Genomic DNA, 26,303 nt, shown 5'->3' with positions numbered 1-26,303 from the left:
GAGGCCGGAGTCCAAGGTGGGTCAGAGCGGCCATGAGGCCGTGGGAAGGACTGGGATTCAACTCTAGAGGAACGGGACGCGAGGGGGACCTGAGCCAAGGAGGACTGGGCTCTGATTCCATTTTTAAAGGCCATTAAATGTCACCTCAAGGAGAAGCAGGGCCTTCTGAATGAACCAATTTAAACTTGAAACAATAGTGAAAACCAGGATGCTTTTCCCCGAATGACTGATTTTATTCTACCAAGTTTACTAGACGTGGGGCAGGACTTGAGGTCGAAAGGTCAAGTTTCCTTATAGGAGTGGGTGGCTGGAAAACTCCTTACACTTCACGGGCATCCCCTGTTTATTCCTCACCACAACCCCACAATACCCCATTTACCAATGAGGAAACAGGCCCAGTGTGGCCCAGCACTTTGTCCAGGGATAGTGAGAAGATCCAGAGAGGCCCGAGTGGGGTCGGCAAGGACAGTTTTCCTCCCCCACCAGCCTGGTTGCAGGGCAGTCTGGCTGGGAGTGGGCATGCGGGTGGAGAGCCACCGTCCCTGGCTCCCAAGGCTGCTGGGATGACCTGCCCACTTCCGGACGAGGCTGGCAGAGCCACGAGACGTCTGCTCCCAGATGGAAAATTGAAACCATGTTCCTCCGTCACTACAGCCATTTGTCACTGAACTGGGGTGCATACAAACAGCTTAATTCAAACCATACTGCCACCCCCTGCCCTCCCTCCTTTCCCGAGTCTTCCCCCAACTCACTTCAGGAAGGTAACAGACATGGTGCAGTGTCAAAATGAAGGGCCCCATTTGCTACCCCTTGTTGAGCTGAGCCGGCTAAGATGCTGTGGGTTGTCTTCACAACAACGCCAACACTTAAGAACTATTATCAGGCCCACTTGTCAGATGAAGAAACTGAGGCCTGACCTAAATCATTTGGCCAAAGTCATGCTGACAAGAGGCAGAACCAGGTTCTGGCCAGACCTTCCTGTAGAACTGCCTGCCCCTCTGTGGCCTTGGCTGCTGCGCTGGGACACACAGCAGCCAGACGGACGCCAGAGCCCCGGGCCTGGGGGGTCCCGGCTCCACGTCACCTGCTGAGTGTAGTTGGCCTTGCAGAAGCCTCTCTGAGCGTCAGCGGGAGACCCACCTCACACGTGCCTGTGCTTCTCTTTATCCCCCAACCGTGTGGCCATCAGGACTTCCCTGGTGCCTCAGACGGTGAGGCGTCTGCCTACAATGTGGGAGACCCAGGCTCGATCCCTGGGTCGGGAAGATCCTCTGGAGAAGGAGGCCTCTCTCACCGCCCCCCCATCTGTATCATCAGACAAGGGAGTCTAACTGAAGAATGAGAAGCCCCCAGGTTAGAGTCCTGGTGGGGTCTCTTCCAGCTTTGTGACTTTGGGCGAGTTCCTTAACCTCTCTGTGCTTCCATTTCCTTAACTGTACAAGAGACACAATAATAGTTCCTATCTCTCAGAGTGATCACAAGGAGTCAGTGAGATAGTGTGTGTAACATGTTTAAAACAATTTTTAGTAAAGGACTGGACTATTTAATAAAGGCTGATGGATAATAGCAAAGAAAGCCCTGTAAATGTGTCTGATAACATCACAATAACAAGTGAATTGTTATAGAAATAACCGAGCAAGAAGTGATCATACCAGGAACAGGTGGATAAACGAATGAGTGAGTGAATGAATGAATGCGAAACTGACCAGACTAGTTCAGGAGAAGTCCGTGTAAGCCTGGCCCCTTTCTCCAGTTTCAGGAGCCCTGGGCTCCTTCAGGTCAGGTGAAGACGTGTGGTTGGAGGACGTTGGAGCCTGCATGGATGGAAAGGGAAGAATTTGAGTTCCCTTTGGGGGAAACCTGCAAGCCAGAGCCGCAGGCTGCTTCCTCAGCCCAGAGAAGAGGATTCGTTTCTGCACGGCCTCCTTCCCCATGTTCACCCTGCCTTCCTCCTTCAGTGATTCTGGCTAAAATAGAGGGAAAAGTGAAGGGGATTGGTCTCTGGAGAGTCCTGGACCCAGGAAATAAAGCCTTCTTCGAGGTGTCGCTGAGATGGCCTTGAGAGTGAGCTGTGGGTTAGGTAGGAGTAATGAGGTATATTAGAGTATACAAAATGCATTAATACTGTGAGACCGCAGTAGTACAGGCCAGCCTTGGTCTATTGCTCTTCACTTTATTGCACCATGTGAATATTCTGTTTTTTACAAATTGCTGATTTGTGGTGACCCTGCGTCTGTGTGCTGTCCTTAGTCGCTCAGTTGTGTCTGACTCTTTGTGACCCCATGGATTGTAGCCTGCCAGGCTCCTTTGTCCATGGAATTCTCCAGGCCAGAATACTGGAGTGGGTTGCCATGCCCTCCTCCAGGGGATCTTCCCAACTCAGCGATTGAACCCAGGTCTCCCACATTGCAGGCGGATTCTTTACCGACTGAGCTACCAGGAAGGCCCAAGAATACTGGCATGTGTTGCCTGCCCTTCTCCAGGGGATCTTCTCAACTTAGGAATCAAACCAGGATCTCCTGCATTGCAGGCAGATGCTCTACCAGCTGAGCTACCAGGGAAGCCCACCCTGCGTCTATCACGTACCATTTTTCCCAACAGCATTTTCTTGCTTCCTGTTTCTGTGTCATATTTTGTAATTCTCTGAGTATTTCTGACATTTTCATTATTATTATATTTGTTATGGTGATCAGTGGTCTTAGATGTGACTATTGTAATTGTTTTGGGCACCACAAACCACACCCATACTAGAAGGCAGATTTAATTCATAAACATCGTGTGTATTCTGACTGCTCCATGACCAGGTGTTTTCCTGTCTCTCCCTCTCCTCGGGCCTCCTGTTCCTGAGACACAATATTGAAATTAGGCCAGTTAATAACCCTGAAGTGATCTCTCAGTGTTCAAGTGGAAGGAAGAGTCAAACGTCTCTCACTTTAAATCAAAAGCTAGAAACAAGCTTAGTGAGAAAGTCACGTGGAAAGCCAAGGCAGGCCAAAAGCTAGTCTTCTCACACCAGACCGTTAGCCAAGTTGTGAATGCAAAGGGAATGTTCCTAAAGGAAATTAAACGGCTGCTCTAGTGAACACATGGATGATAAGAAAGTGAAACAGCCTTACTGCTGATACGGAGAAAGTTTGAGCAGTCTGGATGGAAGATCAGACCAGCCACATTCCCTGAAGCCAAAGCCTAATGCAGAGCAAGACCCCTACTCTCTCCAGTTGTGCGAAGGCTGAGAGGTGAGGAAGCTGCAGGAGTGGTTCATGAGGTTGAAGGAAGGAAGCCGTCTCTATGACATAAGCGTGCCCAGTGAGGCAGTGCACTAGGCAAAAGCTCTAGCTCAGTTCGTGCTTGACGGTCCTGCAGTGAATAGCAGATGTTCAGTGCAGACAATGAAACAGCCGTTAAGAACATTCGTGATTCTTGGGAAGAGGCTCAAGTATCAAAATACACAGCCCTCGTGGACAACTTTGAGGGGTTCAAAATACAGTGGAGGAATTAGCTGCAGATGTGGGGGAACAGCAAGAGAACGAGCAGTGGGGTCTAAAGACGTGGCTGACCATTATACAGAGCGAAGTAAGCCAGAAAGATAAAGACCATTACAGTATACTAACACATATATATGGACTTTAGAAAGATGATAACGATAACCCTATATGCAAAACAGAAAAAGAGACTCAGATGTATAGAACAGACTTGTGGACTCTGGGAGAAGGCGAGAGTGGGATGTTTCAAAAGAACAGCATTGAAACATGTATATTATCTAGGGTGAAACAGATAACCAGCTCAGGTTGGGTACATGAGACAAGTGCTCGGGCCTGGTGCACTGGGAAGACCCAGAGGGATCGGGTGGAGAGGGAGGTGGGAGGGGGGACTGGGATGGGGAATACATGTAAATCCATGGCTAATTCATTTCAGTGTATAACAAAAACTACTGTAATGATGTAAAGTAATTAGCCTCCAACTAATAAAAATTAAAAAAAAAAAAAAAAGACGTGGCTGAATTGCTGCAACTTCATGATCAAACCTGAGTGGAAGAGGAGCTGATCCTTATGGACGGACATGGAAGTGGTCTTGTGAGACGGAACCCACTCCTGTGAAGATAAGACTGCTGAAGTGACAACAAAAGGTTTAGACTACAACCGCAACTTAGTTGATAAAACAGGTTTGAGACGACTGACTCCAATTTTGAAAGAAGTTCTGTTGTGGGCAGCACTGCATGCTCCAGAGAAACTGTTAACCAAAGTCAATCATTACAGCCAACCTCACTGGTGTCTCATGTTAAGAAATTGCCCCAGCCACCACCCTCATCAGTCAGCAGATCAATTCTGAGGCAAGATCATCCACCAGCAAAGTGAGGATGATGCTCTGAAAGCCCAGGTGGTGATTAGAATGTTAAAACAATGAAATATGTTTACATTGAGGCATGTACATTGTGTTTTAAGACATAATGTTATTGCCTGCTTAACAGACTACAGCATAGTGGAAACATAACTTTCATAGGCAGCAGGAAACTAAAACATTTGTATGATTTGTTGCAATATTTGCTTTATTGCAGTGGTCTGGAGTCCAGCCAGCAACATCTTGGAGGTTCGCCTGTATTATATTCTGGTAAGATGTTAAATTTCCTGATTCGGATCATTTTATTGTATTTAGGTGATAGAAAGTCATGTTCTTGGGAAATACACGCCAGAGTGTTTAGGGAGAAAGGGGGCTAATGTCTGCAACTTACATATATATGGTATTTACATGAAAACATATATAGAGAGAAAGAACAGGGCAAAGTGTCAGTGATGGTGAATTTGGGTGAAGGGTACACAGGAATCCCTTATATTCTTGCAACCTGTCTGTTGAATTTATACCAAAATAAAAAATTATAGAAAATAATAACTAAAAAATGAGTAAGTAGCCCCAAACCTGTGATGTCATGCTGTAACCCTGCACCACTCTTTCAGGTTATCGACTTCCTCCAACCCTGAAACACACCCATGCCCGCTTGGTGCCCCCTAGGGCGCTGGAGACTGTCGTGCTCAGGTGGGTGGCCCATTGCTCGGATGATTTGGATGTCCTTATCTCCTCCTCCTCCTAGCTGGAGAGATGCCAGAAGCATCCACTACATGCTGGGCACTGGCTCTGACCCTGGTGGTCCCAGGATCAATGAGACAGACCCTGCCCCCACCCTCAGGGAAGCAACAGACATAGGACAGGAATTACAAGGAGAGAAGGGGCTCAAGGACCCAGCAGTCTGGAGCAGGGTGGGAGCTGGAAGGCTTCTAGGTGGAGATTGTTTATGCCAAGAACCAAAAGAAGAGGAAAAAAGCTAGGAGAGGAGAAGGCGCAAAAATGCTTCCCAGAAAGTCTGTGAGTTAGATGCCCTGAGCCCATTTTACAGGTGGGAAAACTGAGGCTCCAGGTGTGTAATTAACTTTCCCAAAAAGGTGCCATGGCTAGGACATGATGTCCCTGGGATCCTCACTGCCCCACCTTCCTGTAAGTGAGAAGGGTGACATCTATGGGAATTGGAGAGATAGCTCTAGGAGGGGGGATGTCTGGGGTGGGGGCTGCCTCTTCCATCCCCAGGAGGCCAGGATGCAGATAACCAGCAGAATTTTCAGGCACCGCTGTCTCTAGTCTCCACTTTTTGCTGAGCTATTTCCCCAGAATTCCATAGTCTTAAGAGCCAGGTTTCTCCCCTGATAATGAAATTGGAGAGATCACTCCAAGGGGAAAATGGGGCCACTCAACCTTCCCTCTCAACTTCTCAGCCTTCTACCTGCCAGAGCTGCCGGGATGTCCAGGGAGTGGGGGAGCACTGCAAACCAGATGCCCAGGTAAGGAACTTGTGTGCCCAGCCCTGCTGCTTAGAAGCCTGACGTCTCGAGTCTGGGCCTCCTTCCGTCTTCTTGTCCCTAAAACACAGACACTAGTGGTGCTGCAGCCTTGGCTCAGGGCTGGACAGCTTTATAAGGACGGCTGTGGTGTTGATCAGAATGACGGCCGTTTTGAGACTGAAACACCTCATTTTCTCCCTCTGTGGCCCAGATGCCGAGGAATGAGGTCCAGTCTCGCTCTCTGGCCGACTCCTCTCCTTCCAGACTGTGTGGTTATTTTTCCCCTCGTTGCTTTGCCAAAAGTGAGAGTCACAAACGGCACTACCTGCCCTTCGGAAGAAAATCATTATTTTAACCAAGAAGATAAGAATGGCAAACCTTAGGAAATGGTAGGAAACTCCTAAGGTGTCAGCAGGGATGGGTCTCAGACTCCACGTTGACCCCACAGTGGCCTCTGTGTGTGTCTCTGCTGCAGGGGCTTCAGGGACCTAACCCCAAAGTACAGCTGGGGAGAGGGATTTAAGAGGCTGGCTCCTGGAAAGATTCTAGCAGCTTCTGTGTTTAGGCTGGACCTGTGGCCTCAGCTCACCTGGGCAGCTGCCTTTCAAAATGGCCTCAGGCGGCTCCGTCACTGATAATGGTCCTCAGTGATTAGCATGGTCACGGCACCACTGCATCTCCTGACTCCAGGAGAGGGGACATCCCTCCTTCCGTGCCCAGGAGGCAAGGATGCAGATAACTAACAGGATTTTCAGGGACTGGTCCCCAGTCCCTGAGACAGACTTGAGTTATTTTTGCTGGGCTATTTCCCTAGAAATTCTGTAGACTGAGAACCAGATCTCTCCCCTGAATAATGACATTGGAGTGGTCATGCCATCGTCAGCATTTAAGATGGCCATGCCAAAATTTTGTGGCCGAATAGAGACGTGCTGCACTGGGTGATCACATACCCTAAAACACAATGTGAATGATAAGGCTGCTCCAGTACTTTGTTTATGGATTGCTTTCATTCATTGAACGCAAATGTGTTCTCAGAGTGCTTGCTCTTGGCTGAGCACTGGTGATGGAGAGCTTCCCCGGGCGCGGTGATTCAGGGAGGCTGGATGGTGGGTCCACTGACACCCGTGAGAATGGCAGTCAGCGGGGGAGGTATGTGGTGCTATGAAGCGGGAGTGTGCTCATGTGTGCCGTCAGGGAGGCTTCCTGGAGAAGGAGTCAGGTGTTTAAGCTAAGAGCAACTGGCTACAGCAGTTGCGGTTTTAATCAGGAGGTGATGGTGATCAGATTTGCATGTTGAGTTTATTCTGCCGACAGTGTGGAGAATGGTTTGTTGGAGTTCAGGGCGGGAGCCAGGGAGGAGGCTGTCACCCCCCTCTGTTGAGAGGCCTCAGCCAAACATTTCTAAAGTGCGCGCCACTCTCTGGGCCGAGGGGCTGGAGAGAGGCGGATGGGTTGAGACACACTGAACGGACTACCCTGACAGGACTCAGGGCTTCACAGGTTTTGGGCAGAGGGAGAAGTCAGAGTCACAGTTGCCTCCAGGTGTCTGGTTCAGAGAAGTTGGGCCAGATGGTGGCTGCTCATCCAGGTAACTCATGTGAGAGGGGGAAATAAAAATCTTTGTCATCATAACTTAAAAAGTACAAAACATAGCTTACAGTACAACATTGTCCTTGTTTTAAAATGTACGGAAAAAAGACTGAAAGGAAATTCACCAAAGATTTAACAGAGTTTCTCTCTGCACACAGGATTCTCGTCCTTCTGCTTTTCTCTATTTCCCAAATAATTGTTAATGACCATGTACTAATACAATAAATAGGGAAAACCACACATGAAAAGTGATGTGTATTTCATCAGTTCCAGGACAGTCCAGCCTCTGATGGAGGTAGTGTTTCATTTTATCCCAGAGAATAAGTCTGGCTGGTCAGAGCAGGAAAGTTCCCATAGCTGGCACTCCATAGCTTAACCTCTCCCGTTTCCATCAGAATCTGCCAGCCAGGCTCAGCCCTCATCACCTCTGAAAGAAGTTTTTGCTCCATTTGTTAAATCCATGTGTGTGATATTACGAATTTTAGAAATTCACTGTCATTTTCTTTTGTAAGTTCAATGTCATGTTTTTTCCTTTTCTCCCGAAGAAAACTTGCAAAGCAAATCACAGCTGCACGTGCCGACATCTTCCCGCAGTACTTGGGCCTTTCAAAAAAAATGAGGCGTTCCCTTCCCTGGCTTCAAAGGGCCGGAGAGGTGCTCTGTTTTGTTTCACATCTGGCCCCAGGAAGATAGGATTTGGGTCGGAAAGAGCCCCTTGGAAGCAGCCTTCCCTGTAAATCCAGTCTGTTTGCTCGGGAAGGACAAAAGGTTGAAACGTTTGATTTTTATTTTTTTTGTCAGGTCATCTCATTTTTATTTTTTTTTAATTAATTTATTTATTTTACTTTACAACATTGTATTGGTTTTGCCATACATTGACTTGAATCTGCCATGGGTGTACATAAGAAATGTTTTAAAATGTGAGCCTGAAGGATTGAGTCCGGCGCAGGGGGGCCCCTAACTGTCTGGGGAAGATTGTGGCCCCATTCCAGGGAGATTAACCCCCAAATGCAGATGTGGAGGGAGGAGGCTTCGCCCCAGGCCTCTGCATCCTCCAGCCATTGATTTCCACAGGGCTCCCCTCCCCGCTGGGCACAGCTGCACGCTGTAGCGCTGGAGACCAGGGGGGCCCTGATCCCTTGGTTCTGCAGAGTGTCGGGTTTAGTCAGGCTCCTGTCCCAAAGTCCAAACCTCAGCCTGCGAGAGAGGCGATTGTCTCTCCTGGAAGAAGTTTGGAAGACAGACTGCTTCTGCCTTGACAGAATAGTAGCAGAGCAATAATAGTCATAGTAGCAGAAATACTAATAGTAATAATACTAACCGTAGTCAGAGTAGAAATTATAATAGCAATGTAGCAATAATAGTTATGGTACTACCATTAATACTAGCAATGCTAAAAATACTAGTAATGATGGTAACACAGTGGTTATCACAACAACGACAATAGTATTAATAGTAACAGTAACAACACATGCCGAGTTGCTTCCGTGTCTCTGACTCTTTGCCACCCCATGCACTGTAGCCCACCAGGCTCCTCTGTCCAAGGGATTCTCCAGGCAAGAATACTGGCGTGGGTTACCATTTAGTCCTCCAGGTGATCTTCCTGACCCAGGGATCAATAGCAGTGATAATGGTAGTTATGATAATAATAGTGATGGTAGGAAGTAATAGTAGCAGTAGTAACAGTAGTGATCATAATCATGGCAGTAATAATAGCAGCAATAATAATAGTAGGAATGCTAGCACTGTCACTTCCACTTACTGTGTACCAAATGCTGTTAGAAACACAAGACAGACAGACACATTCACCTCCATGACACCTATCAGAAGGGTCCTGTTACTTACTGTCCCCTGTTTTCTCATGAAGAAATTGAGGCAGGGGCCTTTTACTTGGTTGCCCAAAGTCTCTCAGCTGTCAAGAGGCAGGGCCAGGATTTGAATCCAAATTTGAATCCGTGTCACTTCGCAGGCTTCGTGTGGGTCACAGCCTGGCTGCCCCAGAGGATCACTGGACACAGCTCATGCCTGGCCCCTCCAGGGACTCTGCTCAGCCAGTCTGCAGAGAACTTAGCCTTGGTTTTGTGTTGTGAGCTCCGAGGGTGATCTAGCACTCAGCCAGGATGACCATCACCACACTGCACGGTAGTTCTCACACCTGGGAGCAGCAGGACCCCTGAAGATTACACAGCTTGTCACCCATCCACCGAGTTTCTGACTTAATTGATCCGGGTGGTGCCCAGGAACCTGCATCTCTACTAATATCTCAGGATGCTGAGCTGTTGGTCAGAGACACCCCCTCCGAGAAACCCCGAGCCGCCCCCCCCAGCAGAAACTGTCCATGTGTGCATGCGTTCACTCAGCAAACTCTTGTGAGCGCCTACTCTGTGCAGCCCTCTGCCAAGCTGTGAGTGACAGGGCAAAAGGGGAGGTCACACACGCCCCTCTGTCCTTCCTTCCCTGACAGCATGGAGCCCGTGGGGGCTGTGGGCAGCCTGCGGGATTAGAGAGGGTCCTTCTGGCAGGGACTGGACTGAAGGGGCTGCCCAGACCCTCAGCCCACTCTGTGGGCTGTCCTCAGCCCCTGAGCTAACTTACATCCAACTTCCCCTCTCGGCCAGTTACATAAGTGTTCCCTGAGTCCTCGAACCTTCCAGATGGGCGTGTGGCCATCCCGCCAGCTGCTCCTGGGATGTCAGCCCCGACCTCTTTCCTGGGCCCTGGAATTCCTGGAGCAACCTGGCATGGAGCAGCTGCCGAAACGTTAAGAGGCCACGTCAAACACCCTTTGTGCTCCTGGCTCCTCCTGCAGGCAGCTGCAGTGGGGGCAGGGCTGGGTCCTCGTGACCCCAAGCCTCTGGGCCCACAACACACACCAGCCTCCAGGAAGGGACGCCGGCCACCTCCCGTCCACAGAACAGCCTGTCCTTGTTCCTCCTGCTCTCCTTGGATGCGTTCCTGGGCCCTCGGTGAGGAGTCTCTTCCCACCTGCCCTCAGGTCACCCTCATGACCACATTCAGGGTCCACTGGGGTCCCAGGCCTCCAGGTCCTTCAGAATTACCTGGAAAGCTGACATAAAATAGCCAGCTGGGGGGCCACACCCAGAGAGCCTAATCCTGGCGGTCTGGGAGGGATTTTCATGTTTGATGACGTATCCAGACAATACAGGGGATCCTTGGACCACACTTTGAAAAACACTGGTGGAGGTAGTAAACTCTCATTTTATATGATACATGATATATATACACATGAGAGGCTATTTTGTATCTATGTATGTATAGAGAGAAAAGGGCTTCCCGGGTGGCTCTGTTGGTAAAGAATACAGGAGACAGCAGAGTTGTGGGTCGAGAGGGTCCCCTGGAGGAGGGCATGGCAACCCATTCCAGTATTCTTACCTGGAGACTCCTGTGGACAGAGGAGCCTGGCAGGCTACAATCCACAGGGCCACAAAGAGTTGGACAAGCCTGGAGCAATTTAGCACCCACACACGTGTATAGATACATAGATACCATGTCATATTAGTTTCCTAGTGCTGCCATAGCAAATTACCCAAACTGGGTGACTTAAATCAGCAGACATATATTCTCCCACAGTCTGGAGGCCAAAAGTCCAAAAAGGTGTGGGCAGGGTCAGCTTGCTTGGGAAGATCTAGGGGAAGGTCCTTCCAGCTCCTGGTTGCCCCAGACATTCTTTGACTTGTGGCCACATCCTTCCAAGTTGGCCTTCAAGCAGAAGGACAGGGAAGATGCCCGAGTTCAAGTCTACCCCCAGGATGGAGCCGCAGGCTGGGTCCCTGGCCCTGCCTCCAAGCAGTCAGGCTTTGGCCCACAGCCAGTGAAGTGGCTGATCAAACGGTGCGTTTTTCTGAGACCGCACACTTTCATCTGGCATCTGTCTGTCAACACCTACAAGTCCTCACCCCTCATGATTCCCCACCCTCCCTGGCCTCTCCTGCCAGCTCCTGTCCTTCTCCCTTTATGCCCAACCCTGGGCCTCTTCCCTCCTCTTAGACCCACCTTCTAAGAGCTTTAAGTGCCATCGACGTGTGGGTCACCGCACACCCTCTTTAGCTCTTGCCTCCCTGAGTTCCGGGTCCGTAGAGTTCCAGGGCCAACCACTCAAAATGTCCTCCAGATTGCTCACTGGCCGGTTATGAAGGTGGGAAACCTAGTAGCCTGTCTGAGCCCCCACTGGTGTCTGTGGCCTTGGAGGGCTGCTGTAAGATACAGCGATGACCCTGAGCATGGGGCAGGATCCCAGAGCCAGAGGTGAGCTTCTTACAAGGCCAATGCGAAGTGTACACCCGCCCCTCCAGGTTGGAGCTCCCAGAGGTGGGAGCAGGACTTCGGCCAGGTTCTCCTACCTTCCAGGGTCAGAGGAGACAGCTGCTCTCTGTTCTTGGAAGGACCCTGCCTGTCCTTCTCTGGTACATAAAACTTAAAGCCAGCAGCGAAGCATTCCTATCCTCCAGTATGAGCTTTGGAGTTTAAGTGGCACTCTCCCCTGGAACGAAGTACAAGGACTCGAACTTACACTTACTCTTACTAAAGTGTGAATGACTGGCGACAGATGAGTTTCCAAGAAAAACCAAGTTCGAGGACCCTGGTTCTGGGGTCAGGGAGCAGGCACCCCCAGTTATAGTCAGCAATCAAGGGGTACCTCCCAAAAGAGGTGGTGCAGAATTGCCCACCACTGGGGGGCAGCAGAGCACCAGGGATCAGTTTACAAATACAAAGGCAGGGGTCTGAATTGGTACCTTGATAAGTTGTGAAACTCCTGCCCACCCCATCTAGACAGCCCTTCTTGTTTCTTCCAAGTGAATTCTCACACCCTCTGTGCATCCCCATCAGGCAAGGATATAAAGGTCCCAAGTGCAGCAGGAGCCTCATTCTTCACAGGCAGGTTTGCCCAAGTAGAGACAGAAGCACTTTACACCTTGTTCAGGCCGTGTGGACCAGCCCCGATACACCTGATGACTTAGTGACTTGGAGCATCAACTTCGCCTGGGAGCTTGCTGACTCTCAGGCCCACTGCAGACCCATAGGCTCAGGCTCTCAGAGCGTTAGGCCCAGCAATTTTTTCCAGTTAATTTATTGAAGTATACTTGATTTACAGTGTTGTGTTAATTTCTGCTACACAGTAAAGTGACTCAGTTATACAAACATATTCTCTTTTTCATTTTCTTTTCCATTATGGTTTATCACAGGATGTTGAATATAGTTTCTTGTGCTATACCATAGGACCTTGTTGTTTATCCAGACTATATACAATAGTTTGTATCTGCTAACCCCAGACTCCCAATTCATCCCTCCCTCGTCCCCCTTGTCTGTTCTCTGTGTCTCTGAGTATGTTTCTGTTTCATAGATAAGTTCATTTGTATCATATTTTAGAGTCCACATATAAGTGATATCATATGGTGTTTGTCTGACTTACTTCACTTAGTATGATAATCTCTAGGTCCATCCATGTTGCTGCAAATGGCATTATTTCATTCTTTTTTATGGCTGAGTAGTATTCCATTGTATATATATGTACCATATCTTCTTTATCCGTTCATGTGTTGATGGACACTTAGGTTGTTGGGTCATTTTGGGTTTTTATGGCCCTCAGGATTCTGCTCAGCTAAGGGTCGAGAATGACTGCTTTCAGGTAAGCAGGCAAGATGGGAACGTTGGTTCATGTAATGTCATGTATTGGAGCTGCTGTAAGGAAGAAAGGCCTGGTTGGGTCCTGTTTACCACAGGGATGTTGGTTTGGAGCAGGGATTCGGCCCAGCAGGCCTTTCCCCGAGCTGGGCCAGATTGACTGTTAATGTGAAGGATGAATGAGTCAGTTATGGCCACACAGCATCATGACCCAGCCTCTGATTGATTCCCAGGAGGAGGAATTAGAAAGTGGTCTTTGGGTTGTTAGTTCTTCAAAATGAGAACATCTCTGGCTAAAGAAGAAGCCCAGCCCTCCTTACACTGGAATACAGGCTACCTGTCCCAAGTCTTCAGGAGGGAGGGGAGCCCACTACCTGGGTTCACATCCACGCTCCTCAGTTAGAGGCTGGGCCACCTACTCAGTGACTCAGCGTCTCTGATTCCCAGCTTCCTGCCCTATAGTGGGGACAAGCAGTACGCACCAAGCAAGCTTGTTATGGGGCTGAAGTAGCCATAGCATGTGTGACAGCCTGACCAGAGTAAATGTTCAGCAAGCATTAGTGAGTTTTTAATAAATGCTTCATTTAAGTTATAATACTTTATGGTTTCCCAGTCTGGCTGTTACTCAGAAAGTTAGATGTAGAGTTACTATATGATCCAGCAATTCTGTTTATGTACCCAAGAGAAGTGAAGAGTTAGGTTCACACAAAAACTTGTACACACATGTTCGTAGCAGCACTATTCACAGCCTCTAAAAAGTAGAAAAAACTGAAATTTCCATCAGCAGATGTATGGATAGCAAAACATAGTCTGTCCACAGAATGAAATAGTATCGATTGCCTGTAAAAAGGGACGAAGCACTGACAGGGGCTGCAGCATGGATGAGCCTTGAAAGCATTATGTTCAGGTCAAAAAAAGGAAAGGAAATTAATCTCTCAGTCGTGTTCCACTGTTTGCAACCCATGAACTGTAGCCCGCCAGGCTCCTCTGTCCTTGGAATTCTCCAGGCAAGAATACTGGAGTGGGTAGCCACTCCCTCCTTCCCAACCCAGGGATTGAACCCGGGTCTCCTGCATGCAAGGCAGATAATTTACCGTCTGCGCCACCAGGGAAGCCCAATCCAGACACAAAAGACCACAGCTTGCGTGATGCTATGTATATGAAATGTCCAAAAGAAAATGCATAGAGACTGAGAACAGATCAGTAGTTGCCAGGGGTGGAGGGGTTGGAGGTGATGGCTAAGAATATAAGGTTTCTTTTAGGAGTGGTGGAATGCTCTAAAAATTGTTGTATTGATGGTTGCGTGACTGAATATGCTGAAACCCGTGCAACTGTGTGCTTTAGAAGAGTGAATTGTGTGGCCTGTGAGTTATATCCCAAAAGAGCTCCTTAAAAAAGCTATGTTTTCCCCATCAGATGCCCTAAGGCTATTTTTTATTGTTAATGAGGGCAGGGAGGAAAAGAGTGACCTGTGAACATTTTAATTTTTTCACAAGAAAGCAAAACAGGTTAGAAACATGAGCTGCATTCCATCTGCAAGCGAAGGCTCTGCCCCGGCCCTTCTCAAGGTCAGGCCTACATAACACAGCAAAGCAGGGCAGCCTGCCGAACTGTGGGCTGTGTTTATAAAGGCTGCAGACTTTCCAGCTGCAGTTCGTCTGAAAACATCACACAGTCTTTGAGGTGGGTTAAGCCCCTAGGATCTTTGGGGGCTTCGGGCTCAATTATCATCAGAAAATTGCAGCATCTCCAGGCTCAGGGAACCAGGCTCTGTGTCCACAGCTGTCCTTGCAGCAGCTGCCAGGGATGCCTGCCCGAGCCTTATCTCCAGGAGGAAGTCACCCCACCCTGTTCCAAATGCTTGTCCAGAGGGACGGGGCCAAGCAGAGTCCCAAGGGGCGAGGCAGCCCCACATCCCCAGCCAGAGAGAAAGTCTTCCCTCCCTCCCCCTGACCTGTGGAGGAGAGAGCCACTAGGGGATGGATGGGATTCCCGGCACGTGTGCTTCCCACGGGTACCAAGCAATTCCGTCCCCAGGCTCACCTCTGGCTGGGACCTGCTTACATCTTCCTGTCACCATTGCATGAGTTCAGCTTCGAGGGTGGGGGGCAGCCCTAAAGTCTCACAACCTGACCAAGCCCCCGAGACACACTTGTTGCTTCACTCCCTCACACCCCCGGGCCTTTGCACAGGCTGTCATGGGAAGATTCCACCAGTCCCAGCCATGTGCCCTTGGACAGGTCACTCCCTCCTGGGCCTCAGATTCCTGTTGGTTATTTGAGGAGCTTCCTCAGTGACCAGTGGAGATCTGAAGGCTGGGAGTCTGGGGGTGAATCTGTGTTCCGACTGCCTCCAGGACTGCTCTTTCTGCAGAGTGAAACTGCTCGCTGCCCACTCATCCTTCCAGCCTCAGCTTCCCTCCTATCCCTGGGGTCTTCCAGGATATCCTGGCACTTTTGGCTTCCTGGGCCTATCTGTGATGGTCTGGGGGCCTTCTTGTCCACGCTGAAAACTCCTAGAGGGCAGGGTGGTCCCCCTAGCAAGTCCCCTCCCCAGCCTGGCCTGTCACAGGCTCTCTACCAAAGTGTTTAAAGAAGCACAAGTGAGTTTCCAAAATACTTCCTCTTTCACGATCTCATTGGTCCTCTCTAGCACCTGGACACAGGAAACAGGCTGTTGCTCCATTTTACAGATGAGAAACTAAGTCTCTGAGCTCTGGGCTCCCGGCCAGCCTGTTCCTCCTCCTCAGTGTTTCCCAGGTTTCCAAGACAGCAGGAGAGAGCCACATCACCGCAGTTGAAAGTGGTGCTGTCATGGCCCCTCCGTGGGCTTCTTGAAAGGATGCTGTTTAAGCAAAGGCTCCCAGCCCAGCCAGGGAGGGAGGTCACGTGTCCTTTGGCAGAGGAGAACCTGACCCTCAAGCTGGGCTGTGCGCATGCTTGCTGATTCATCACTCCTGGCCCCCGAGTTCTCTGCCTCCCGCCCAACCACCAGCACACAGCGCCAGCTCCGTTCATCTTCCCATCAGGAAAGAGGGCAGTGGCCTTAGGGGACCCTGAGGGCCACCCTTCTGGAAGCAGATGTGGACAGGCTGTTCAGGTCAGCGGGAGGACGTGTTCTCTGCAGGCAGCTCTGGCCACAGACCAGAGTGGTGGAGCCACAGGAGACTGTGCCCGGCCAGCCCCGGGGTCCAGCCTCCTCCTCTGCCTCCCAGCAAGGTGACCTTGGCAGAGCACCGGGCCTCCCCACCCATTTCCTTCCTGCCACAGGGGCGAGGGGTGCGTAATGACACCCTTATTCTGAAGGATGGCCGTGAGGCTTAGAGGTCGTGGAGGTCAGCTTGTGTTGGGCAAAGCGCCTTGTGCATAAGAAACCCTTGGTGAAGATCACATATTTGTGAAAAGATTACTTATTTACAGAATTCATTAGGAAGCCTCTAGATAGAGGCCAAGTGAGAGAAAACTGTGCTTTCAGAGTCAAGAGAGGATTGTGGGCCCCTCTGGGGGTCAGGGGGCGGCAGGAGCTGTGGTCCACTAGGTGCCGTGGGTGCTGAGGTGACAGCAGACACTGGGGCTTGGGAGATGGAGCCTGGCCTGGGGGCACAGTCAGTGAGACCAGCCCTTCTGTCAGGGAACAGGGAGGAGAGGGTAGTGTCTGGTGCCCCTGCAGGGACCTCTGGATTGGGTGTACTCAGGTATTCTCTCAGAAGTTTCCTGGTGGCTGCAAGGCAGAGACTGACAGGAACTTTGAGGACTTGCTGAGCCCCATGGGGCCTGGGTTTATCCTGGTTACCTATGATCGTCATCAGTTAGCGAAAGCTAAGCTGTGCTTGGTGAGGATGGCTCCAAAAAGGGGTCTTTTGAGGCCGCTGAAGGTCTAGTCTAAGTCAGAGCAGAGTGTGTGGGAGCAGCAAAGAGCCCCGGGCCCTGTGGACGCAAACCAGAGGCCCCAGCTGAGCAGTAGGGATGTTTCTCCCCGGCACAGTCTCCCATGGCTCCTGTTAGCAAACTGCACAGACCCAACACCTTAAACACCACACGAGCATGTTCTCTTACTGCCCTGGAAGCTGGAAGTCTGAAGTGAGTCTTTCAGGCAAAAATCAAGGTGTGGGCAGGGCCGCTCTTTCTGGAGGCCCCAGGGGAGAACTTGTTTCCGGGCCTTTTCCAGCTTCTAGAGGCGCCCACGTCCCTTGGCTCACAGTCTGGTTTTCAGTGCTCGTCCCTCCGCCCTCTGTTTGATCCTCACGTCTCCTTTCTCTGACCCTCCTGCTTCCCTCTTGCCAGGACCCTCATGATGACACTGAGCCCATGAGACAAGCCCACCTCCAGGTCCTTAGTCCCTTTTGTCGTGTAAGCTCACACACTCACAAGTTCTGGAGGTCGAAACATGCATGACTTCGGCGGGTGGGGGGCGGGTCACTATTCCACTGACCACACACTGTGTCCACATAGTTGGGGTGGGCAGCCTCTGCCTAATAAGGCTGTTGGGATATCATTCATGTAACTTTAAGTTTTAAAATAACAGCTTCTCTTCCTGCAGATGTCACCAGTACTCACCCCCTTTCTTCCTTTAATGATAGAATGCCCCAGTTTTCACTGGGCTTAAGACTGCTAACTCACCAGCCTCCTTTGCAGCCAGTGATGATGGCATGGCTGTGTCTGGCCACCAGTGTGTGAGCAGATGCATTGTGTGTCCTTACGTGCGCCCTTAAAAAGCACGGGCCTGGGCTCCCTTTGTCTCTCCCCTCTTCCCAGTGTTGGGCTTGTGGACACCACAGCAGGGGCTGCAGCAGCTACTTTGGATCCAGAGATAAAAACCATGTGTTAAAGCTCACAAAACCACCCTGCTAGTAGTCACCTCCCTCTGGATTGTGAGAGAAATAATATCTTATATTGTTTAAGCAAACGTATTAAGGGGCCTCTCTGTCACAGCAGCGGACCTTGTACCCTGACTCAGACACATGGGCCTGTGTGTCTGAGAGGCTGCCTTGTTCTTCCCACTGCCGATGACTCCAAGGTTTCTGCCGCCTCTCTCCTAGACCTCCCCGCTGCTGAGCTGGTCGCAACTGCAGGCAAGATGATCAAATCCTCCCTGACTCGGGCAGAGAGGGGAGACTTTCCCAAATGTGCAGGCTCGAAGCCAGTAGCCTCAGCATCACCTGGGAGTTTGGTTGGAAATGCAGAGGCGCTGGCTCTCATTCAAACCTTGTGCCTCAGATTCTGCATTGAATACGACCCACAACTGGGGGTGTGCAGTCACTTGAGAAGCTCTGGTCTTAGCGTTCCCTGTCTCTGTGCTGAAACCCCTTGCTCTCCAAGTCAGTGGACTTCACACTGTACCCTAGTCCCTAGGGTTGTCCACGGGCCTAGATGCCTCACCCCTGCTTAAGTAAGGCAAAACCACATTTGGGGGTTTGTTTGATGGGGTTCTGCATAGACCGATTTTCTGAAGTGAAGTATGAAAGTCCTGGTCCTGGGTCACGCCTCCGCTGATGACCACCTTACGGGGGCCGCACAGGGCCTGAGGCAGCAGAGGCAGACCAGGGTGTCAGGAACCCACACCTTCTCTCAGTCGTCTAGAGGACTCTCCCCCAGTTTCCTTTGGGGGAGGCAGTCTCCTTGGGTGGAAGGGCCTGGAAACTCGTCTCCAGGTGCACCTGAGATCAGTCATTCTCCTTCATGTTGTTTTAGATCATTTTCATTCATTTATGAGTGGATAAATGTTTACGAAGTTCCAGGCACTGTTCTGTGCATTGGGAATACTGCACCAATTATACACAAGCTTTCCTTATGTAGGTTACATTTTACTGTGGTTGTGTCTGGGTAAAAGATTTCTAGGCAAAGGGAGCAGCCAGTGCAAAGGCCCTGAGGTCATTGGTGTTGGGAATGTTAGGGCATTGTCATGGCTGGCTGGTGTGCTGTGGCTGGTGGATAAGGGAAGGCAGCAGGAAGGAGGTAGGGTGGTTAGAAGTTTGTGGGGTGACAGGGCTCGTGGGGCAGATGCTACTAGATGCCCTTGCCTGTGTTGCCTCTCAGCTCCCCCATGCGATGCATGCCAATGGCTTCTTATCTGCTGTGTCCCATCTGAGGTTTTCTGTGGCCACAGGAGCAAGTCCGGGATGCAGTAGGGTTCCCCAGGAGAGCCAGAGAGTAGGCTGACCCAGTTGCATCTGGCTGAAAGTCCCAGAGCCCAGAAAGTCCTCAGTCCCAGGCAGACGAGGATGGGTGTGACCTTGTGGAGTTGATGTTTGGGGAGCCGCCCTCAGGCAAGGAAGGACGAGCATGGTGTGGAAAGCCTGGGTCCTGCCCCTCACATGGGACAGCTCAGAGGCTCGCCCCAAGTCATCGGGTGCCCAGCAGGCCACCCGCTCAGGACCACTCTCTTTTTTATCTTTCCCCTGCCTGTCTCCCTTCTGCACCCCCTCACCTGTGCTTTCTGGGAGCATCTCTGCTGTATTCTATTTGTCCCAAATCCTTGTCTCAGGCTCTCTGCCTGGAGGCCCCAACCTAAAGCCCAGGGCAGAGGAGCTGATGAACATGGGGGGAGGAGCCAAGCTACCTCATTGAGTCCACCTTGCATGGAATGCTTTTGGAAATTGAGGGGCATCCCCATCCCAAGTCCTCTTCATGCTGGTGCTAAGCCTGGCTTTGAGTCAGAGTGGACATCACAGCTAAAAGGTGGGAACACAGGTGTCTCCCCAGACACTGGGGTCATCCCAGCTGCCCTGTCCTCACTGCCACCTCCGCTGACCCTTCACCCACCCCTCCCCAACAGGAGGCAGCTGAGGTCCCAGCCGAGAGTGAGCGACTTGTGTCCTCAGGCCGCAGCTGGGGCTGCTGCCGGGAACCCCGGGCACTCCTTGCCCGACCGGCCCCATTGTGCTGACCCTGGCTGCTGCCTGCGTGGCTGGAGCCCGGGGGCCGCTTGGGGCTGCCGGCCTGCCCTGCCCTGCCCTTGCCCCCTCTCGCCCTCGCTGGGCACTGCCAGTGCTGACCTTGAATTGCTCTCCTGGCCTCCAGACCTTGGCCTCTCGCTTCCTCTTGCCACGGGGTAACCAGCTCTGCTGATGAACTTCCCAGGTGGCAGTGGCCCTTTCCTGTGCCCTGACCTGTGAGGGCCTGGGCTGAGCCGGCAGACATGGCCTGAGTGGACTTCTAGGCCAGCCTGGTAGCCCCGGCTGCCCTGGGCCGAGGCCAGGGGCTTCCTCTTGCTTCACATCCCACAGAATGGTGGCTGCTCTGGAGCTGTGCCAGGCGGGGGCCACGCTGCCCTTCTGCAGCCCCCTGCCATGCTGCCCCGGACCGCAGCACGCACACAAAGCCCCCCTCACTCACTTCCAGAAGCCCCTTTCCCCATGCCTGCTTTCTGTCCTGCCCCCATATCAGCTCATGGGAAGTTTTTTCCTCCAGCTAGCTTCACAGCGCTGGCTTTAAGATTCTCTTTCAGTCATGGCGCTGAAAGAATGACTCAGTGGTGAGGTTGGCATACCACTTATTTCAAAGGGAGGGCCCCTTTTCTTTCAGATTAAAGGACTGTTTTTTCTGGCTGTGCCGTGCAACATGTGGGATCATAGTTCCCTGGCCAGGGATTGAACGCGTGCCCGTTGCCCCGGAAGCACCAAGTCTTAACCACTGGACTGCCAGAGAGGCCTCCTAAGGACTCGTCTAGATTCAAAAGGCAGTCGTCGTTTAGCTGACTGTGAGCCTTGAACAAACAAATCCCTTGGCCTTTCTTGGTCTTCACCTGTTTCTTTCATAGTAAGTGACCTTGTGTCCAACTGGAACCCTGGAGCTGTCCTTCTTTTTGGAAACTTTGCAGAATGAGCCCATGTATTAAGTGTAGGGAGAAAAGTCCTTTACTGTTGACCATGTTTTCACTTTATAAGAATAATAAGTAATACTATTTTCAAGTGTTTACAACGTGCTGCGCTCATAGTCTCCCTGTGAGGTGGTCCGAGTACTCTCCCCATTTTGTAGATGAGGAAAGCGGGGCTCAGAAAGGCTAAGTAACTTGCCCAAGGGCACACAGTAGGACTCAAAACTGGATCTTTCCAAGAGCCAGTGGCGCCCTGAGTGACTCATTCCAGGTTGTCTCGAGTTCCCTTCTGGACTCAGCGTTTGTTTTACTCTTCTGTTTTTCTGTGGGGTTTGTCTTTCCAAATCAAAACCGGTTGTTGTTGTTCTGATTAAGTTGGGGCCTGGTCGGACCTCCCCAGAGCTGGAGAAGATGCCTTTCCAGGATAAATGGAAACTGTTTACACAATAGTTGTCAGATGCTTTAGCAGGAAATAAATCATATAGAATAACACTGAAAACGCTGAAATGAATCTGTGTGGGCAGCTGGGTTTAACCCCCAAATTAGTTCCAGTCCTTTTAAAAAGCACTTTCCCCCTCTCTTTTCATGTTTGTTTGTTTCATTTTTTTTCCCCCTTGCATAAATTTTCCAGATCTGGCTTTCAGAGAGGCTGTTGATGAGTCAGACCATTCTGTTTGTCTCAATGCTAATCAGGGCCACCCTGGTCCCCAGTTATCTTCATTCCCACTAAGTCACCATGGTGGGGAGTGGGTGGTGTCCACACGAGCTGGGGCTCGTGGAGGTTGCGCAGCCCTAGACTCCAGGTTTAGGGGTCGTCCCTCGAGAGGCTTCAGGCCATCCTGTCAGCCAGAGCTCTTCAAGCCCCTCCACGCCAGGGTCCCAGACCAGACCTCACGCTAGAAGTGGCAAAGCCCAGGAATCTGCATTTTGATGCACACCTCTGATTTCGACCCCTACTCTCTTGAGAAAAACTTAGACTCCTGTACCACAGTTCTGGGAGCACAGCTGGGAACCTGAGACCTCAGGAGAGTTCTCTGGAAGGTTCAGGATCCCACAGTCCCCACGCCAAACCCAGTCTAATGGTCAGCTCTGTCCACCCAGGGTACAAGCCTCAGAAGGTTTAAGAGCTGAAGAGCTGTGACGAGTGTTCCCCTGCAACTCTCGGTTGCTTCAGTGTTGACAAGTAGCTTCTGCTTGTGTCTACTTCCTTTTCCCTCAAAACATCAGAAATATGAGCAGAGTTGGGAGCTCTGTCATCCACGTTTCACTGGATGCATTTATAACGGGAGAAACAAGGGAAAACCATTTCTCAGGGGTTTCTAGTGATCCATCCAGTTATACAACGAGTCCTTTCCTCAGTTTCCACTGTGTACAAGGCACGGACAGTCATGAGCAGCCAGACACACCCTACCCACCTGGGCTGGCAACCAGGAGACGGACCCTGAGATTTATTGTTTAATGGGGTGTCCGAGAGCTTATAATGGGAGGCAGGCAGTGTTTCTGTGAGCTCTGAGGGATGCAGGGAGCATCCAGACGAAGGCCAAGCACAGGGAAGCGCCCCCCGCCCCCCGCGCCTCTTGTGTGAGGAAATGAAGCCTGAGGTCAGGGGAGAGGCCTGAGATGAGGCCTGGTGCACCACGTGGAAAGTTCTGAAATAGCTGCTCGTCTGTCTTCACAGTGCCCAAGCAAAAGCTGCCTTCTCAGCTGACCCTTGGCTGCCGAGCCTGACATTTCTGCCATGCCCTGGCCCCTGTCCCTGCTCCTGTAGGGACATCCTCTCCTCTGCACCCCCAGACCTGTGTCTGCATCCCGAGGCCAGCGTTCCCAATGCCAAGGGCATCAGTGTAGACTGGAAGTAGGCTGACAGCTTCCAGATGTCTGTGGACCCGGCCTGGCTTCTAGAGGGGCCACTCAGGCTTCTGAGGTTTACAAACGGCAGGCCCAGTTCCCTGCTGACCCTTGTGAGGCAGGTGTCCCTGCCTGGTCGGTGGATCAAGGCGGTCCCCTGGGGTCCTCATGTGGGCCCTCCCAGCATTTCTGCCCCAATCCAGCTAAGGAAGGCCCAAGCATCTGGATTCTGCTCCCAAAGAGAAATGGATGGAGTCAAAGTCCACAAGCCCCAGAGAAGGGGCTTGTTAGATTGGTGGAGCTGGGAGGACCCCGGGCATGCCCCTGACGCGAGCACAGCCCCCTGTTACCCCAGGAAGCCCAACCTCCAGGGCCACACCCATCCCAGACACACTCCCTATCTGATGCCCACTGAGCCGACAGCAGCCAATTTGATCTCAGGGCTCAGCCCAGAAGGTGGGGTGGGGAAGGCCAGCTCCAGAAAACAGGACCCACGGCCTGTCTTTCCGGAAAGACGTTAGCAGTCCTTCCACCAACTCACTGGGTGGGAGATGCTCACGTGAGTGGTACCCTGTACCCCCACCCTGGCAGACGCCCAGGCACCAGAAACCCAACACACAGATAGCTCATCACTCTTCCTCCAGAAACTTCCGGGGGCTTTGTGCTCCAGATGCTGACGAACCCCACTATCCACCCAGTCCTGCAAAACCTGGGGCTTCTCCTCCTCCTCCGTTTGTTGGGGGGCCATCCTTTTGAAGTCTCAGCACATCCCAAGTTCCTCCCACCCCTGCCCCTTCCTGCACCCCTCCGCCACTGCCTCTGAGCAGCACCTCTAGCTGGTCTCTCCGGAGTTTAGTCTTGCCCACTTTGGTAGGTTTTGTTTAATTTATTGAGGTGAAATCACATAAAATTAACACTTTTAAAGTGACTACTTTAGTGGCCTTTAGCATGTCCACAATGTTATAAACCACCACCTCCACACAGTTCCAAAATATTCCCCTCACCCCAGAGGAAACCCTGCACCCAGGAAGCTGTTTCTCCCTCTTGCCATTCCCCACCGCTCCTGGCAACCACCCACCTACTTCCTGCCTCTGTGGGTCTCTCTCCTCTGCACATTTCCCATAAAGGTCACGATACGTGACTCTCCGTGTCTGGCTTCTCTCACTTGGCACAAGACTTCCGAGCTTCCTCCGTGGTGTTGCTGTTGTCAGTGCTTCGTTCTCTTCTGTGACCAAATCATACCCCACTGTCAGGACAGACCGCCCTCGGTTTATCTGTTCACTGGCTCTTGAGCTGTTTCCACTTTTTGCTGTTGGGAATTGTGATGCCATGAACACGTGTGTATGAGGGTTTGTTTGCGTCTCAGCTTTCAGTCCTTCCGAACGTGTATGTGGGGGCATGTAACTGGTCGTAAGGTGGTTCTGTGTTAACTTCTTGAGGCACCCACATCTGTCTATGTCCTTCTTTGAGGGCAGATCCTGCCTGAGTTTCCCACTTGAATGCCCAGCATGGAGCAGAGAATTGTACATGAAGTAGATGCTCAGAATTTATCCTTGAGTCCCCAAGAGAGAACCAGGAAGCAAGTAGGACAAAGAGGAGTGTTCTGTGACCGTCCGGAGGATGGCACTGGGTAAGCTCGAGCCACCTTGCTGTTCTTTTTATTTATTTTGGCTGCGCTGGGTTGTCATTGTGACATGTGGAGTCTTTAGTTGTGGCAGGTGGGATCTAGTGCCCTTACCAGGGATCAAACCCCCACCCCCTACAGAGGAAGCACAGATTCTTAGCTGCTGAACCACTAGGGAAGACCCTGCCTTGCTGTTCTTTAGACACACCAGGCACGCTGCTGCCCCCGGGCCTTGCACCTGCTACGCCCTCTGCCTGGAATGCCCTTCTCCAGTGATCTTCCTCGCCACCTTCTGCACCTACCCCAACCCCCACCTCTAGACTACATCCCCCTTTCTTCCTTATTTGGTTTTCCAGATTGCTTTTTAAAAACGTGTTTTTACTTACTTTCTTGTTCATCTCTCTCACTATACTGTAAACTCCACAAAGGCAGGATTGTTCTGTTCTTTTCATTCACTGCTGAATCCCAGTGCTCAGAAGAGTCTCGGACATAGTAGGCCTTTAATAAATATTTGGCGGAAGAGAAAACTCAGGAGGAGAGGGAGGCGGAGGGGGAAGGGAAGAAAAATGAGGCATCAAGAAAGAAGGAAAAAACAAGGTGAGAGAGGGTGAGTAGATGGAGCGAGGCAAGGAAGGAATTGCGCCTTTTGCTGTCTCCTGGGCCAGAGCTTCTTCCACCCCATTTAGGCCCCCAAATCCCTAACGCCACGTAGGAGCAGGTCTCCCCATTGGGTTAGCTCATGCATTGAGGCTGTTGGTCAGTCCTGGCTTCCCTCCAAGAACTGAGTCTTCTTTTCGAAGCCAATTGACATTTCCACTTAAAAAGACACTGTCCAGCCCCCAAAAGCCCAGTGCATGCTTCCGGCCTGTTGCTTGCTCAGCTGTGGCCTGGGCTTGGCCAGCTCAAGGCTTTCAACGTACTGAGCCTTTAAATGACCCCAGTCTGGCCCATTTTTAGCTGTCTGTGGCCCACCTACCATCTGCAAGCCATTTCCTGCCTGCAATGGGCACTCGGCGCTCATTTACCAGAAGCGGAGCAGTGGGGCCTAGCTGCGGGGCAGATCCTGGGTGGGACTGGCAGAGTACGCGTGGCGGATGTTCTTGGCCAGAGGCTGGCACTTCATCTTGGTTGTACTTTAATGCCACTTGCCTCAATCAGAAAGGTATGTGGTTAATTTCATGCCATGAACGGGCCCCCACAGCAACCAGAAAGAAGCTGTAACAGGGCAGCCTCGAGTGCCCGCAGCGTGGTGGTTGATGGTTATGACTGACGGCATGAGTCCCCTGCTTGAGGCTCACAGCAGGCCTCTCGGGCGAGGCCCTGGGTCATTGTGCATCTGTAAAGGGGAAACTGAGGCCGGCAGACTCTAGCAGATGCTAACAGAGCTGGCCATGTAATTTCCTCTCCCTTCGCTTTCCATATTCAGGGCAGACTTGTTAAGGTGTTTTTCCCTCCTGAGCACTTCCATGTGTATCACGTGAGTCATGCATGTGACACATGAAGCTGGATCAGGCTGCAGCCAGGACTGGGCATGAAATCGTACGCTCTCAGGCTTCATCCCGTCCCATCCTGCTCCCCCACTCCAGGCCCACGACCCCAGGAGCCCTGTATCACCTGCCCGCAAAGCCTCCCCTCGGGGGTATGAAGTGATGACTCTAAGCCAACACACTTGTGTGTTTGGGGGTTTCCTCCAGCACCCAGCATAGTGAGCACATCATTGATTTAGTCATTTTTTCATTTAATGATCGATTATTTTACTAAATAGATATTTACTGAGTACCGATTACATGCCAGGCACTAGAAGGTGGTAGAAATGTCTGTGCATATGTGTTTGCATGTCACTGTGTGTTTCTGAGTGTGTCGAGGTGTGTGGGGGCATTTGAGGAGCAGGTGACAGTCACACAGGTGGTAGGTGGCGGGACTGCTCCTTCCCTGTGTCCCTCACAGGGGACCCC

At 51.3% G+C, this 26,303-nt stretch overlaps 2 long non-coding RNA genes across 2 annotated transcripts in view; one reads left to right on the top strand and one right to left on the bottom strand.

The window, feature by feature from the left end:
- Positions 1–226: 226 nt before the first annotated feature.
- Positions 227–3,276, bottom strand: LOC110148560 (uncharacterized). The gene is made up of 3 exons (XR_002317198.2): positions 3,117–3,276; positions 1,707–1,814; positions 227–669 (listed from the first exon to the last, which is right to left on the bottom strand). It is a non-coding gene; the product is annotated as an uncharacterized lncRNA (long non-coding RNA).
- Positions 3,277–3,874: 598 nt separating this feature from the next.
- Positions 3,875–26,303, top strand: part of LOC110148559 (uncharacterized) — a 40,944-nt gene continuing 18,515 nt past the window's right edge. Inside the window, exons 1-3 of the long non-coding RNA XR_002317196.2 lie at positions 3,875–4,608; positions 4,953–5,031; positions 5,763–5,828. This is a non-coding gene — a long non-coding RNA (uncharacterized lncRNA). The remainder of the gene's footprint in view (positions 4,609–4,952; positions 5,032–5,762; positions 5,829–26,303) is intronic.

This window comes from Odocoileus virginianus, chromosome 20 (genome assembly GCF_023699985.2).
Source record: "Odocoileus virginianus isolate 20LAN1187 ecotype Illinois chromosome 20, Ovbor_1.2, whole genome shotgun sequence".
Taxonomy (NCBI): Eukaryota; Metazoa; Chordata; class Mammalia; order Artiodactyla; family Cervidae; genus Odocoileus; species Odocoileus virginianus.
This window is presented reverse-complemented; position numbering and strand designations above follow the sequence as displayed.